General features: G+C 37.5%; 1 protein-coding gene and 1 long non-coding RNA gene across 2 annotated transcripts in view; one reads left to right on the forward strand and one right to left on the reverse strand.

Annotated features, from left to right (window-relative positions):
- The window catches only part of LOC128732827 (cell division cycle and apoptosis regulator protein 1-like), a 238,167-nt gene that overhangs the window by 81,851 nt on the left and 139,200 nt on the right, over nt 1-17,116 (reverse strand). The window lies entirely within an intron of this gene.
- LOC128732829 (uncharacterized) lies at nt 12,003-12,390 on the forward strand. Its single transcript, XR_008411843.1, has 3 exons — nt 12,003-12,088; nt 12,147-12,246; nt 12,329-12,390. It is a non-coding gene; the product is annotated as an uncharacterized LOC128732829 (long non-coding RNA).

Consider the following 17,116-nt stretch of genomic DNA (forward strand, 5'->3'; position numbering starts at 1 on the left):
GTTGTCCAATCAAGGTACGATCGACAAACAGAGACGTTCCATGGTGGAATACAAGATTAGAAAATCTGAGAAAACAAGCTCGCAAAATGTTCAACCGAGCAAAGCGTACTTTACAGTGGGGTGAATACAGGAAATCACTCACTTTGTATAATAACGAAATAAGAAAATCCAAGCGTAAAAACTGGAGGGATTTATGCGAAAATATAGAGAAAGTACTCCTATGGTTTCTAGATTACAAAAAGTTCTGTCAACGGATCATACCAATGGTTTGGGCACTTTGAAAAACGACAACGGATGTTTCACTTCCAATGCTACCGAAACTTTAAATCTGTTGATGCAAGTACACTTTCCAGGATCTCTGCCAATCTTGAGTGGAGATACTGCTTCCTCGAACTCATGCGCTGGGTCAGAAAAGACCAGTATTACAGTTTCCAATGGACAAAATGAAATTGCAAGTTCAACTGGGCAAAACGTAACAAGAGAATACTCGCAAGATCTACCAAGTAGTATATTCACTCAAGCAAAGGTTGAATGGGCAATAGATTCGTTTGAGCCATACAAAACCCCAGGAAATGATGAAATTCGTCCAGTAATGCTTCAGAAAAGCAATGGAAGTCTTACTGCTTGTCTAACTGAAATGTTTAGAGCCAGTTTGCGCCTAAATTATATTCCAAAAAGTTGGCGGCAAATTCGAGTTGCTTTTATTCCTAAGGCGAACAAAAAGGATAAGAAAAACCCAAAATCTTTCAGACCAATTAGCCTCTCGTCAATTATGCTAAAATTGATGGAGAAACTAATTGACGACTATATTAAATCAAAATACTTAGAACTAATCCCTCAAAATAAAAATCAGTTTGCATACCAGCATAGAAAATCAACAATAACAGCGCTTCATACACTAGTAACAAAAATTGAAAAGACTTTTGAGGCTAAGGAGGTTCTGCTAGCTGCTTTCTTGGACATTGAAGGAGCATTTGATAAGGCATCTCACACTTCAATGAAAAATGCTATGGAAAAACGACATTTTGACAAAGCTATTGTAGATTGGATTTTTGAAATGTTACAAAATAGAGAAATAACTAGTAGCCACGGAATGTCAACAGTCACGGTAAAGACTGTAAAGGGCTGCCTACAAGGAGGAGTTCTCTCGCCTCTGCTATGGCCACTTGTTGTTGACGAATTATTATCGCATCTTGAAACGTTAGCATTTGAAATAATTGGGTTCGCTGATGACATTGTGATCATAGTTCGTGGGAAATACGAACACGTCATTAGGAATAGATTACAACACGCTCTCGATGTGACAACAGCGTGGTGTAGGGACGAGGGGCTGTCTATAAACCCTCACAAAACCACCGTGATTTCTTTTACACGAAGAAGAAAAACGAAAATTCCCGACTTGTACCCGGAAGGTATCAAACTAGATATTTCTCCAAAAGTCAAATATTTAGGAGTAACTCTTGATAGCAAACTAAATTGGAATTTACATTTAGATGAAAAAAGTACTAAAACTAAAACTGGCTAAAAAAAGTACAGTCTTTTTTGGGTACCTGGGCACTGTGGAATTGAAGGCAATGAAAAAGCGGATCAATTGGCAAAAGCTGGATCGATTAAACCTTTCATTGGACCAGAACCATTCTGTGGGGCCTCAACGTGTACCCTCAGAATGGAATTGAGTAACTGGGAAAAATCAATGATAAATGACATATGGAAAAATAATTTAACAGCTCGCCAATCAAAGCGATTTATATCACCTGACAAAACAGTAACTCAGAGACTTCTTAGTCTATCTAAAAAAGATTTACGTACTTTCTGTGGCCTGGTAACGGGCCACTGCTCAAGTAACTATCACTTAAAACAGCTAAGCAAATAGGAAGATGACTCTTGTCGTTTTTGTAACCTAGTTAGCGAAGATGCGGAATATCTAATTTGTAACTGCGTAGCACTTTATCATAGAAGGAGCAAATTCTTTGGGGAGGGTTTAATACAACCCTCAGTTGTGTGGACAAGTTCTCCCAATAAGGCAATTAACTTTATTCGTGGTATTATACCTTATTGGGACAATGCCATTAGTCAACAAGTGGAAACCACTCCTATTAATAGTGATACGACACCTTGACGCGACTTACAGTAAATAGGGGCCCGCCACAATAGATCAAATTACTGGTCGCAGTGGAGAATGTACCCAAAAAAAAAAAATTTGATAAGTTTTGAAGTGCTCTTCAACATTAAAGACTATTTACATATATGTGTATTTTGATGATAAAAAATGGTTATTTTAAAACGGCTTGGCTGTGCAATTGCCTTCTATGCATCTTGTTTGCAATAAGTTTTGTGCATTTTAATGCTTTATACTGGGTTAACGGTCGAATAAACATTGGCGTCCCTACCGGTTGCTATTGGTTTGTCTTGCCCATTATTTCCAAAGGAAATTGGTCTAAATTTAATGCTTGATGTTTGAAAAATACCATATTTACAAATAAAATGGATTTTGTCTGTAAAAACGAGAAATTTCTCAGCCTGCAGAAACAATTTTTTTCCGTTTCCGTTTGCAGCACGAGGTGGGGCAGTTAGAGCCAAGTCTGTCCAAGGGTGAGAGAAGGTGGTTGTGATAATGATGAAAGAATCCCTGCGGACAACGCTAGCGCCATAATGCGTTGATGATGATGAATTAATGAGGAGGAGGAAGAAGAGATGACAGAACTTGACTCTATGCAGACCCGCGATAATTGAATAAGCAATAACAATGAATGTATTTGATTGTACGACTTTTCCCCGAAACCCGTTTTCACGAAAACAGTTTCCCCGAATGAGGTTTCCCCGAAAAATATTCTCCCGAATATACTAGTTCCTCGAATGTACTAAATTCCCGAAAAGCAGTTTTCCCGAAAGCACTAGTTACTCGAAATACAGTTTATAGAAAGTACTAGTTTCCCGAAAACCAGTTTCTCGAATGCCAGTTCCCCGAAAAACCTTTACGAAAATCAGTTTCAAGTGTTCAAGACTCAATTTGTTGTATTATCTTCTTCCTGTCTGACAAGACGTGTATTGGTTGAAGTTCCTTCTATCTGTGTTGGTTGAAGTTCGCTCCTAGTACTTTGTTCGGCATTTCTCTCGTCCTGTAACCAAGAAAATGCCACTTTGATGAACTTTGATGTCTCAGTATAAAACTTTTACAGCTAGTTTTTGTATTTGTAACAGGACCTTCTGAATCGACATGAGGACCGTTGATAGAAATTGATTTGTAAATTTCTAATACCGTAAAACGGGGTTTTACATTGATCACCGGGGTAAAATTGATCAGTTAAACCAACCTCATAAGTGAAATTAACAACTTCTGTCAACTTTCCTGAACTGATCAATGTTACCCCGTTTTACGGTACACCTAACGTTTCCTTGAAGATTCAGGGTGAGCCAGCCGCAGGCTGCGAGTGTTCACCGGCGACCCGCTATCGAAAGCGTTGGCCCCTGCGAGGGGCTATAGTACTGCCTAGTAGGAATCTAGGAGTTATCCCTTAGTGGTGCTGAACGGCCGGCAGCGAGTAAGGACAACATATATCTAACAATTGAGTAGGCCGACAGACGCGAGTGGTTCTATAACACGATTAAAAAAAGCTTTTACAGCTGATCTTTTTAATTTTGCCAGGACATGCTGCACCGATTTGAAGACCATATAAGATTGTCGTAGCTCTGCGGTCTGCAGATTATTAGACCGTCGTGCAGTTCATTGATTGATTATGCTCGAGATTCTATCCTTCTACCACAATGCTGAATAGGTTTATCGATATACCGTAGCGCGACGTGTGCCACCTCTGTTGCTGTTATCACAATCGGCAGCCAATGCAAAATGAACCGTTATAGAGGTAAATTGTGCTCGCCTACGGGTCTGGATAAATCATTCTCTTTATGCCGGGTAATTTTCATAAACATCCTGCCTGATTTTAACAGTTCCAAAACGATTCCGGATGTTTAAAAAACCGATTGTTACAGTCTTCTCAATTAGTAACACAAGCATAAAATATATTGCCAAACAAGAAATATGATTTCCAGTTGAATTTACGATTTCCGTAATTACAGAGGCGGGTGCCGCTAATAGGAGACATTTTAGCCAGCGAGTAGTGCGTTGGCCAGGTTTTAAATGTGTTAGCGCTTTCATTAGCTTCCATTAAATTAAATTGCCGTTAAAGAAACTGCCAAAAAATACCACTATGTTTTTCAAAATAATTTCTTGCAAACTGTTGAAATTGACCATTGATATTTTGATGTTTCCTAAAATATCTGAATAGCTGACAGTATCCGGATTGTTTGCAACGGGAGGTTGAATTGAATCCTTCGGCCTTTGACCTTTTTTCCTTAGTATAATTGCCAAGTCCCTTAGTATAATCACAAACAGACATAACTCTTTGAAGAAAATTCGATAAAAAATGTCACGCACATTTAGTATTAATACTAGCACCATTTGTGATCGACATTCCAAAATATCAACTTAAAAATGGAATATCCCTCTAACATGCAATTATTAATAAGTTAATAAGTGGCCTTCTCTTCTTTCGTTAAAAAGCACCACTTTGACGAATACGGAGACATTCCTAACCCACACTAAATATTAAATTACTGTTCAAACAAACAAGAACGGGACAGTGAATGTTATGCCCGTTTTTCTGTGGAATAATATCTCATGTATAAGAGAAAAACTGTCGACCAACATTTGAAAAGAGCGGATAAGCCAACTGTCAAACAGAACGAGTGAGAGTTCATTTTCCTATGCTGCTCATGCAAAAAATAACTCACTCGTTCTGTTTGACAGTTGGCTTATCCGCCCTTTTCAAATGTTGGTCGACAACTATTCCAAGATCATCTAAGTTGGGCTATCACATTATAGTTTCCTAAAAATCTTTTAAAATTTATGAAATGGAGTAATTCGACCTGGGCAATGGTTGGGTATCCACCTTTTCGCGTGCTTAATGGCGGATAGTGGGCGCAACTTTTGGAAAATATTTCAATGCTTTTGGCAACTTTGCTAACGTATGCTTGACAGTTTTGCAAGGGGAAAATGTCAACATGACGTGAGCAGAGTTGCCAAAAGCATGTTATTTTTTCCGTTAGTTGTACCCACAAGCCATAAGGCTCTATAAATGTATATCTTTATAGGGCTTTAACTAGCCGCCATTAGGCACGCGAAAAAGTCGATATGCTGTCCTTACTCGCTGCCGCTCGTTCGGACTCTACTAAGAGATAACCCCTACTAGTCAGTAAACCTAGGAAAACGCATGCCCCTAGATAGAGGTGATTTCCGACGGCGGGTCACCGGCGAACACTCGCGGCCTACGGCCGTCTCGCCCTGAATCATCTAGGAAACATTTGCCATTATGCCACCTTCTTATAATGAACGACACTCATCGGTTCATTTTTGCCAACACACCTAAAAATGTATGTTGTCAAATTCGGATTTCACGATACGCTTTTGGTTTCCTTTATTATTAGATATCCTTATAAAACGCGCGAGAATAACTTTGAATACATTAAAAATATTCTTATCAACGGGCCTTATTCTGCGAGGCGAGTGACGTGACACAACAAATTAAAATTTGCTGCCATTCGCGTTCCAACTAGCCCTGCAATTTCCCTGTACTCTAATAGCTGGCTGCGAAGTCTGTCATATAAAAACAGAAGGTCAAGTTTCGATAACGTAATGTAGCATCTAGGCTTTGCTTCGCCACTCGCGTTTCGTTCAGCGTTAATCGAGTCGAATGGGATAACATTGAAGTTTTCACATGGACCTTTCGCGGCATGGGCGGCATGTCACTCGATTTGCAAAACACGGAAATAAATGCGCACCAAAGTTTAACTTTTCACGTCACTTGCCTCGCAGAATAGACCCCAAATCGGGAAAATGTTGATTCAGGGTAAAATACTTCGGGAAAATAGTCCGTTCGGGGAGAAATAATTCGGGAAAATAGTCAGTTCGGTGAAAAATAATTCGGCGAAATAGTCTGTTCGGGGATGGTGTTCTTCGGGTAAATATTTTTCGGGGAAATAGTACACTCGAGCAAATATCATTCGGGAAAATCGTTTTCGAGAAAACAGTTTTCGGGAAAAAGTCGTACAACCAATGTATTTATCTTGAAATTCTCCTTCCTTTTCCTTTTGTTTATCCGCTTCGCTGCGTGTGTCAGTCTTGTTCTGCCCGTGTAATCCTGATAACTCGTGGCCAGTGTTGACTTCACGTCGTCCAATCCAACGTCTTCAACCTATGGCTGATCCAACGTTGCCCCCCATGACAACGTTAGGCTCGCCGTGAGGAACAACGACCGAAATCATACAACGAAAAAGAGAAGAAAAAGATAATGGGGAAAATTTTAGTCAACATGTTGATTGCAATTTTCGGGTTAGTAATATCACGAGAATTCTATGTCTGTCCGTCACCTATGCTACTACCAACTAACTACTCGCACGGACGCTACTCATCTCTCCAACTACCCCTGTCATCACGATCGGCAACTCAGCGTCGTCCAACCACCTATGCTCCTTAAAAGCCACAGCCGCTTCTTTACCTGCCCTCATTGCAGTATTGTAGCTGTTGGCGTTATTTTACGAATATTTTGTGCGGAATATTATTCAAGACCAATATTATCGCTCAGAACTATCGAAAAACTACTTGAATTTCCGAAAAATAGAACAGATGCGATGTAATGGGGACTGGTACTCGCTTGTATTGTTTCCGGTGGAAGTAATTGCTTACTTTTAGCGGAAGTCAACCGGTTTGTCGGTATGCTCTTCAGACAGTGGTCAAATTAAAGCAATTCTGTAACTAAGAAAGGATGAGATGGATCATCATGTAGAACTGCACTTGGAGATATGTATATATGCCGTGTTAAGTCTTAAGTGCAAACTGTCACTGAAGCAAGACTTAATAAGATGTTAACGAAGTTGATAACCCTCTGTGAGGATGGTATTGAATAGAAAGAACTACAAGGTATACATCCCTAAGGGTTGTACGAAGGGATGACGTAGGACAATATCAAATCATTAGATCAAAGATTAATGTAAAATGCATTTCTGGCATATATATGTTTATAAGAATCTGTGAGTGCCATTGTTTAAGTGAATGTTTAAAAGAGAAGAGCGAAATATTCAGATTTAATTTTTCATTGCATGCAATGGTTTTTTTTGTTAGATTATAGTCACACGGGTCCTCGGCGTGAAAGGTGTGAATGCTAACCACTACGCCGGGATTGACCCCGCGAATGCAATGGTGGCTTTGAAAATACGTGGACGGGGGTTCATAAGTACAACGCCTGCAACCATTAAGACATAGAGACATTCTTTTTAAAATCACTTGTGTGCATCATAATGGTTGAAATAGTAATGAATGACCAACCCACAGATTATTGTATTAAATGAGGGGGTTAGAAGGAAAGGGGTGTAAGTGACAAAATTGAAACAATCGAGACAATGCACTATGGTCCAGAAAGCGATTTTAGACGGACAAAAATGATTGCGCCTTAACGGGATATTCTAGCTCAATGAAGTATTTTATTTTATTTTATTTTATTTAACACCGCCTTCGATAAAAAATCGTACAGACTGAATATGCTTATAAACTATGTTTTACTGTGTAATTTCACTGATTCGTCTTCGGCAACTTTTTGAATGAAAACATGACGCATCTTTTGAAAGGGTCGTCCAATGTTCAGATGATACCGTAACAACAATTCAAGTAATAATTTTTAAAATAAGTTTTTTTTCCATTTTTTATTTTCAAAACATTAAAGATAGATTAATTTCACATAACTTTTCTAAACATTTCAAATTTCTAACTCTTACGCATTGTCAGCAGTGGACCTTTGTTTATGGACGACCCGTAAAATCATATTTCCTCTTATAACTCATTTATCTCAACAGATAGCTCAATATGATGTTCTACAAAAATTTGTATACGTAAGAGAAGAATATTTTTGCAGAAGACTATTTTGCTTTATCTTTATGAGTTAATAAGTTATAGCCGAATTCAGGTTAAAAACAGACCAATTTTACTAAAGCATAACTCAAAAAGCGGCAAACGGATCTTGATGAAACTTTGGCGATTTAATATACACATATGCATAAAGTTTTTAGCAAAAAATGGTGAAGGTGTTATTTTTTTAAAAAAAGATAAAATTCTTTGAATTTTATGATTTACTATAGCTAAAATTGTCGTTTTCTTCATAGATTCACATTCAAGTAAACAAGTATGAGACCATGCAATACTATACGCAACAAATATACTGGCAATGACCATGGTTGATACTAAAATAGTGAATGCATTCAAAGAGTTACATTCGCAATCTTGTTTTTTAAGCGAAAAAGCTAAAAGAATGTTTAATAATAACCTTGAATTAAACGATTTTTACGATCCCTTTAGATACTAACACGGACTTTTACTGTTATACGCGTTATTCGCAATATGAAGATGTTTTTGAAAATATTTTATAGACTAAAAATAACTGCGATGTGAAAAACGACGAAGATGAAGCAGGGCTGCGGAAAACTTAGGATTTGCGCGTAATCGAACTACTTACGAAGAAAATTCCACTAATTGTTATATTTACCATTGAAATTCAAGAAGAATTCTATTATGATTTTTAAATCCATTTAAAACTATAAAATTAACAATGGAAATAAATCGGGATTTTTTTTCTGTATTTTCAATCTTCGTATTCCACTGAAACGCTTAAAAAACTTCAGTCAATTTCAACATTTATCAAATATTACTAGACACCACGTTGATTTATTTGAGCGAATGCACGTGATGCTAATAATTATTAGCAAACATATAACCAACCCTTTAACGGGTAGACTTCTGTAGATAGTTTTTGCTTTGAGAGTTTCAGAGCCATATATGAAATTTATTCTAATTGGATAACATAATATCTGTGCTGAGAATCCAGCTTTTTACGCGCTATAATGGCGGACGCTATAAATTGTGTTCGTAATATTCGAACAATCTTTTTGACAACTCTACATCCATCAAAACTGGGCACTCTTCTCATGTACGGCAGTGTTGCTCTTTCTTTCGTTTACGCAAAAGAATGAGAGCAATAGTTTTGTTTACATTTCGCACATTTTTGCTCTCCTTCTTTGACGTAAACGAAAGAAAGAGCACGGTAGTGTTGCAAGAGAGATTTGATGTATACAGAGTTGTCAAAAAGATTGTTCGCATATTACGAATACAATTTATAGCGGCCATCATTATAGCGCGTAAAAAGCTGGATAGATTGACATTTTGGCATCAGCATTACAACATTCTGACTATGCGTTTAAGAGTTCTTATGTTTTAAAATAAAAAAATTAGGAAAATTGTGACGAAAATAATTTCACGAATTTTGTCAATTTTTACTTTTGAAAGCATAGGACATCTAGAACAAAATGTTCGACCTCAAAAATATTCAGTGATGAACTACGCACTGAGTTTTGTAATATTTGGAAAAAACAAGGATTGGATATGAAACCCAAAATAAAGATTTTATAATATGCCTTAACTGTTGCTAGTCCAGATTATTACTTTTGCATGAATATCAAATCTTGACTTTCTTTTGAGTGTACTTTCTAGAAAAATAGTCATTATCTATCGTTGCCTCTTTAGAAGGTTAAATATGTACACGTACAGTTTCGGGAATACACAGAACAATCTATATGTATAGCTCTATTGGTCATTAAGGTATAGGCTACAAGCCCGTTGCCAAAAAAAAACTTAATATTAACACAATGAATACAAATGAATACAATGATTAAAAGAAATGCAGTTGTCCCCTTAAATATAAACTAAGCCTATTTTTAATGGTAGTTGGTGGCATAGTAATTTCCACTACATGCTGTAGATCATTGAAAGCTCTCATAAAACGGCACGTTGGTTCATGAAGAGAATAATTCCTATTTCTATGAGGCGGGTTGAAAACACGTCTGTTACGGAGCACGACCTGACTTTGATTAAAGTGCAACCGTGCGGCAAGTGTTTGACTATCGGTTCGTCCAGATAAAATGTTTACGAAGAACACTATATCAGCTATTCTATGCCTGCAGTGAATCGTGTCCATGTTGACTAGAGAACAGAGATCTTGATACGGCGGCAGTTGGTCTCCATTCCATCTCAAATTCCGCAAGGCAAAACGTACAAACTTTTTTTGAATGCTCTCAATTCGTTGTATATAAGTTACGTATTGAGGGCGCCACACAACGCTCACAAAATCAAGCTTACTCCGTACAAGTCCAACGTATATAGCCAATATTGCATGTGGGTCCTTTAGGTCTCGCCCGAATCGCCTCACGAGAGAGAATAATTTAAGGCAGTCCTTAATAACATTGTCTATATGATTTGTAAAAGAAAGTGAGCTGTCGAAAACAATTCCTAGGTCTCGAACAATTTCTTTGCGGGGCAGGACAATTCCGTTGTAAGAGTATTGAAACTCAATTTTTTGTATTTTCCGAGAAAAGGTCATTACCGAACATTTGTCCGGATTGATATTTAAGCCGCTATTTGAGCAAAACGTTCCAAAGTTATCCATGTCAAGTTGAAGTTTGACACAGTCAGCGTCAGTCTTGATTGGTAGGAATATTTTTACATCGTCAGCATATATTAAAATTATAGCATTGGACAACATAGTTGGAAGCTTATTCATCACCAGCACAAACAATAATGGACCCAGATAGCTACCTTGCGGCACACCTGAATTAACAACAAAGGAGTCTGAAACATTTTCCTTAACTTTCACATATTGAACTCTGTGTAGCAAATAACTTCCTAGCCAATTGTAGATCGGACCTCCGATGCCAAAATCAGCAGCCGCCTGCATAATACTTTCGGTCTTAACGGCATCAAACGCTTTACTCATGTCTGTGTATATACAATCTACTTGACATCCTTTCGAGATGTAGTCATTCACTAGAGACGTAAATTCACAGAGGTTTGTAGTAACCGATTTTCTCTTCAAAAACCCGTGTTGCGTAGAGGAAATGCGTTCCACAACTTTTTCATACAAATAGTCGTACACATTTTTCACTTTTTCGTACACTTTCGTACACAATCTGTTCAAAAAGCTTTGGTATAGCCGATTGAATAGTTATTCCGCGGTAGTTCTCCACATCTGAACGAGATCCTTTTTTATGAATTGGACTAATTCGAGACACCTTCCAAATCGAGGGAAAGTAGCCGAAAGTGAGAGACGCATTGAACAAACTCGCGAGAGGTTCCATTAATTCATCCTGATACTTTTTCAAAAGTTTGTTCGGTAGTGTGTCGGGGCCAGGTGCAAGATTTTTGTCCAGTCTGCGAATACTATTACGAACACTATTTTGCGATAGTTGGTATACCTCAGCATTACTGTCTTGATGTGGTATATTATTAGCGATCGCAGGTACATCAAACACACTTTTGAAATGCTCCGCAGAACTTCTTTATAATGGGCCACATTTTCATCTGACCTTTCACGACGCATTTTTCTTAGGGCCGCTCGTTTGGCTTTCATTAAATTAATTAGTGCACCAGAAAACCATTCAGGATAGATACGGCGAGATTTTTGCTTTTTGGTAACCATTGGAGCATGGCGAGAGAAAATACTAAATAACACGTTATAAAACTGCACGGTATTGTAATCGACAGAAGTATCCATATTGGCAGCATTGCCGATTTCGATATTGAAAACACCAACTGAGCGAAGAAAATCAAACATCACACACGCTTGGCTTGTATATCCCTGGACATCACTTCTGAACATTGATTCTGTGACAAAAATATTGTGCCATTCAATGCTTCCTAAGTCAGCGCGTACGCTTTCAATGTCCATTGCATTAAGATCCAAATACTTTTTGAACACCCCAACTTCACACTCATTCAATTCAATCACTTCGATGGTCAATAACATCGCACGGTGATGAACTTCGTTTTTAATCAGCGGGTCCGTTAATGCCAGCTGACAGATATTTGTATCCGTAGTGAATACCAAATCAAGAAAACAATTGTTGTGATTTGGTATATCACATATTTGCATCAACCCGGCCGCAAGAAATTCATCAACAATGGCTATCTCGGATTGTGAAGTGATTTGATCGGGTAGGTAAAACTTATTACTTGAGTCAAAGTGAGTCTGATTCCAATTCAAATTTCGCAGGTTGAAATCGCCGATCACAACGACATCATCATTTGGGCCGATGGACACACTTACGGACTCGACAAAAAGGCAAAAGGAGCGATACCGATCAATGCTAGAGGTAGGTGGAATATAGCCACAGCACAGAAAAAGTGATCCGGAGTCTGCTGGCAATTTAACACAGAGTGCTTCATTGTTTTTAGCTACTGCGTGTTCGGTACTGGCGATGCAGTTTCGGACGGCAATGAGAGCACCACCTCCAGATGTTTTTTCACTGTTTGCTGAGTTTCTATCACAACGATATACACAAAAAGCGGGAGGAAACAACGAACTATCCATTACAGTTGAGTCCAGGTTAGTTTCGGTGAAGCAATATATATCTATATCTAACTCGATTGAGGACATATAGATAATTTTTTGCCGTTCACTTCGTTTTATGCTATTCATGTTCTGATAGTATACATCCAGTATTCTTTCCTTTTCGGCAGGTTTTCGTCTAGTGGATAATACGGAGGCAGCGGTCGTCAATTTCGGTACTAACTCAGGTACGTCAGTAATGTTTTCGTGAATCGCAGTAAGATTATAATCTATCGTCATTTCAGATTCATCATAATTACTGTGTGTTGGTAAGCGGCGTGAGGAAATTTTCCGGATTGGACTCATTATACTTGTAGTCATCTCGAAATGTATTTGATCGAGACTCATTTATGAATTCACGGAAATAGATTCCCATTTGCCAGCTCGAGGGCTGCATCGCCTTTTCTTTATAAGCAAAATCAATTCCCACCTTGAATGATACGTATGTCATTTGACTTAAATCCGCTCCTTTACGAACTAATTTAACGACTTCGACCGGACCCTCTAGTTCTAGATTCTGCTGTACTAGTTTAGAAATCTTTTCCACAGTGGCTTGTGGTGAGAATCTAGACAGAAACAACCAGAATTTATTGGCACGAGGGGTAACCGGTACGATCGGAATGGAAGAGTCGCGCGCTGGCTCTTTATTCCCACAAAGCATTTGAGCAGTAATTGTTTCCTCTTGCGGAGGATCTAGAAGAATGCGCGGACGCTTCGATGCTCTTCCGTCTGAACCAGGAATTGGTTTGGGAGTTGAAGGCGTTAAGGGAATTTTTCTTGTGATTCGATTGATCATATTCGCGTTTTTCTTAATTTCATCCCTTAATTCCTCGAACATTTTACTTTGCTGGTCCAGTACCATATCAAGTGTGTTATTAGCATTGCTTAGAGCTCCACGAAAAGTTGCATTGCTCATAAGTTTTCTGCAAGCTTGACACATCCAAAAAATCGCATCACTAGATTTTACCTCTGCCCATAGGACAGGATTAAGCCTGGAGCATTCAACATGAAATGTTGATCGACAGAAACCTTGACAAATAACCGTGTCAGCCTCCGAATGAATACAATTGGCACAGGCATTACAAAGATGATCCATTTTCAATACCGATTTTTTTTTCCATCCACAATCACGTTACGAATAAATCTTTAATACTTAAAAGCGTAATGTTTATCAAAGAAAACTTTAAGCACTATCAAGCAATATTATAAGCAGTATTTCAACGAAAAAATTAGCAAAAATTGCAGCTCATTTCACTATACGTATCTATTTGTAAACAAACATTTGGCTCTATGGCTGGTATCCTTTGCCTCCGACAGTGCAAAAAGTATTTAGATTTCTTAATTATGTAATTGATCAGCGTATATATCATAGTTTTTCTCTCAATGTAGGCATTGATACTAAACGTATCAAATAAACTTCATGAATGTTTTTCACTAACAGATTGAAAAGACCGCGATTGTCGTAAGATAAGCGTTTGTTTTGTCTCGATAAAAAATAAATAGTAAAGCAATAAGCTATTATGTTTTAAAGACATTTTCTAAAAAAATAGTTACACAAAATTGTGTTTTAACGCTTTGAAACTGAGCAAGAAACTGTGCCTGGGCAGTTAGGGATGGATAAAACCTGATTTAATCCACCTAGTGGTGAAAGGAACCTTTGTTATACCGTCTTACTTGCAATTAGAGATAGAAATCGACACGTTTGGTTTACATGAAATTTTTGGAAATTGAATAAGTTTACAAAATTTGAAGCAAATAGAAGCACTTATAAATTTTGATAGTTTCTTTTCTCATGAAATTGCTGAGTAAGTTGTTACTGATGAGGGTAAGTGCAAGTAAAAGTAAGTTGTAAGCTGAAATATTATTCTTTAACATATACATTGCGTAGTAAAGGTCTAGTTTATAGGTTTTTGAACTATGCATAATTTCCTGTAACGCCATTCTATTTGATTCACAACAATAAAGTTTTCTTGAATAAATTTCATCAATTTTTATGAACCTTCAGTTACTCACGTTGTTGTATTTTGTACACCATATGTAGGTTTTTGAATGCCATATTGTTATATAGTTACAAATCGTATATTACGTATATACTAACGTATATTCTTCAATAAACTTGTTATGAGCAAAATGTCAGAATTATTCAATGCATTATTACTTTAAATTGTTAGGAAAATAGATTAGCATAAACCGACATCACAGAAACGAAGCAAGTAGCATGTGAGGTGTACCGCAATTGACCCCAACTGGAATTTTCTTTCGTTTCTTCATATGGAAAATGGTGTCTGTGTGCAGCAAAACTACCAGTAAATGTAAAATGTTTAAAATGTATCCGTCTGTTGGTAGTCGAGTAATTCGGGGTCAAAATCAGGATATTTTTTATAATCAAAGTTCTACAGTTTGTAAACAAGGAAACATAGAGGTATACTATATTCAGCAAAGTTGTGTATTTTTATTATTTATACAACTTTGTAATACATGAAAAAGTCATACAACAATTACAAAAAGAGCTAAAATAGAAAAACTGATTTTTCAAATTCATATACAATAAATAAGATCTCTTCGTTGAAGAGATAGAAGGTTACTGTCTTCAGCAAAATTTCTTGTAATAATATGCTCTAAAACTTTGCAGAACACATCAATGTGTTATATTGAAACTGAAGGAAAATAATTTTTTTATTTCACTTTTAGGGGGATTAATCAATATTCAAATTCTACCAGACGATAGAGCATTCAATTTCAAGAAACTCTTCCAAAGGTTCGATAAACTTAAAACCAAGTTTTCCTAGTCAACACTCTAGTGCGCACGTTTTCTTTGGTTTTGGGCTATTGTGCGCGCGAGTAACCGTGTTACAAAAGTTGGCGCGTATGTTCAAGGGTTAATATCTTTTGACCGGCAAAACCAATTCTTATGAAATTTTGCATATATATTCGTAGTGTGAAAACCTCTCGTTTGATATTAAAATAATTGAAATTAGGTTATTTTTCTTGGTTAAAATCATTATAAATTATTGTTAATTTTGGTGTGGTGTATTGAATTACTCATAACTTTCAAATTAAACATCCAATCAAAAAACCATTCAATAGTGATCTATCCGGCTATATTACCTGCCAAATGAAACTAATAGCACGTAAATCGGTTTGGCCATCTCTGAGAAACAGGCGATCATTTGAACCTTGTCAAAACTGGTTTTTTAAGCATAACTTTCAAACCACTTGTTTGTTTTCAATAAAAATTGGCGTGAAGTTTAGCAATAGTAAGAACTTTTATTTGGTACTAAGATCGATGAAATCGGTTATGTGGTTCCGGAGAAAATCGTGTCACGTAAATTTCACATTTTTGCTTATAACTTTTAAACTAAAAGTCAGACCACGAAACCATTTAATCGTGATATACTAGGTAAAAATACCTTTCAAATAAAAGTTATAGCAGACGAATCGGTTCAGCCCTCTCCGAGAAATAGGCGATTGAAAATTGAAGAGCACACACATACACACATACACACACACACACACACACACACACACACACACACACACACACACACACACACACACACACACACACACACACACACACACACACACACACACACACACACACACACACACAGACATTGCTCATTCGTCGAACCTGATCGATTGGTATATGTGACACGGCCCTCCGGGCCTCAGATCGACTTCGTGTTTTTCGACCAATTCCTAAACCTTTGTTATATTGTATAACAAAGGTAAAACGAGAACTGTAGCTACAGTAAATCATAAAGTTCAAAGAATTTTATCTTTTTACCTTTGTTATGCAATATAACAAAGGTTTAGGAATTGGTCGAAAAACATGAAGTTGATCCGAGGCCCGGAGGGCCGTGTCACATATACCAATCGATCAGGTTCGACGAATGAGCAATGTGTGTGTGTGTGTGTGTGTGTGTGTGTGTGTGTGTGTGTGCGTGTGTGCGTGTGTGCGTGTGTGTGTGTGTGTGTGTGTATGTATGTTTGCTCCGAATATTCTATCGCCTGTTACTCGGAGATAGATGAACCGATTCGACCGCTATTACTTTTGTTTGAAAGGTATTACAGTGGACCCCCGTTCGTTTGAACGATTCCTCATGCAAACTAACGGGGTTACTTTTTAATTTGAACAACTGGTAACCCGAAATATGCTGAAACCTGTGTGAACTGGTCGCCCTGCTCTGTGTTATTGTTTTGGTGGTTTGTTTTAGTTGGCAGTTGCAAGTGCGAGTATTGCATTTTCCGATCGGATTTCTCTCTTAAGCGTTAGGAAAACGAAATGTGAAACCGATTAAACACGCTAAGTCAGTACAAACAAATCGTGTTTATGTGCATTGTCTGCATAAACAAATGATGTCATGTTGAGAATGACGTTTGAACCATTTTTAATTTGCACGTCGTGCAAACCAACGGGGTTCAAATTAAAAAGTGTTCAGATTAAAAATGGTCAAACGAACGGGGGTCCACGGTATTGCCTAGTATATCACTGTTTAATTGCTTCGTGGTCTGACTTTTCGTTTACTGAAAGCTCTTGCTATTACTAAACATTTTACGAAGTTTTATTGAAAACGGACAAGCAGTTTAAAAGTTAGCCTTAAAAAACCTGTTTGACTAGGTACAAATGA

The sequence above is a fragment of the Sabethes cyaneus genome, chromosome 1 (assembly GCF_943734655.1).
Source record: "Sabethes cyaneus chromosome 1, idSabCyanKW18_F2, whole genome shotgun sequence".
In the NCBI taxonomy this organism is placed as follows: Eukaryota; Metazoa; Arthropoda; class Insecta; order Diptera; family Culicidae; genus Sabethes; species Sabethes cyaneus.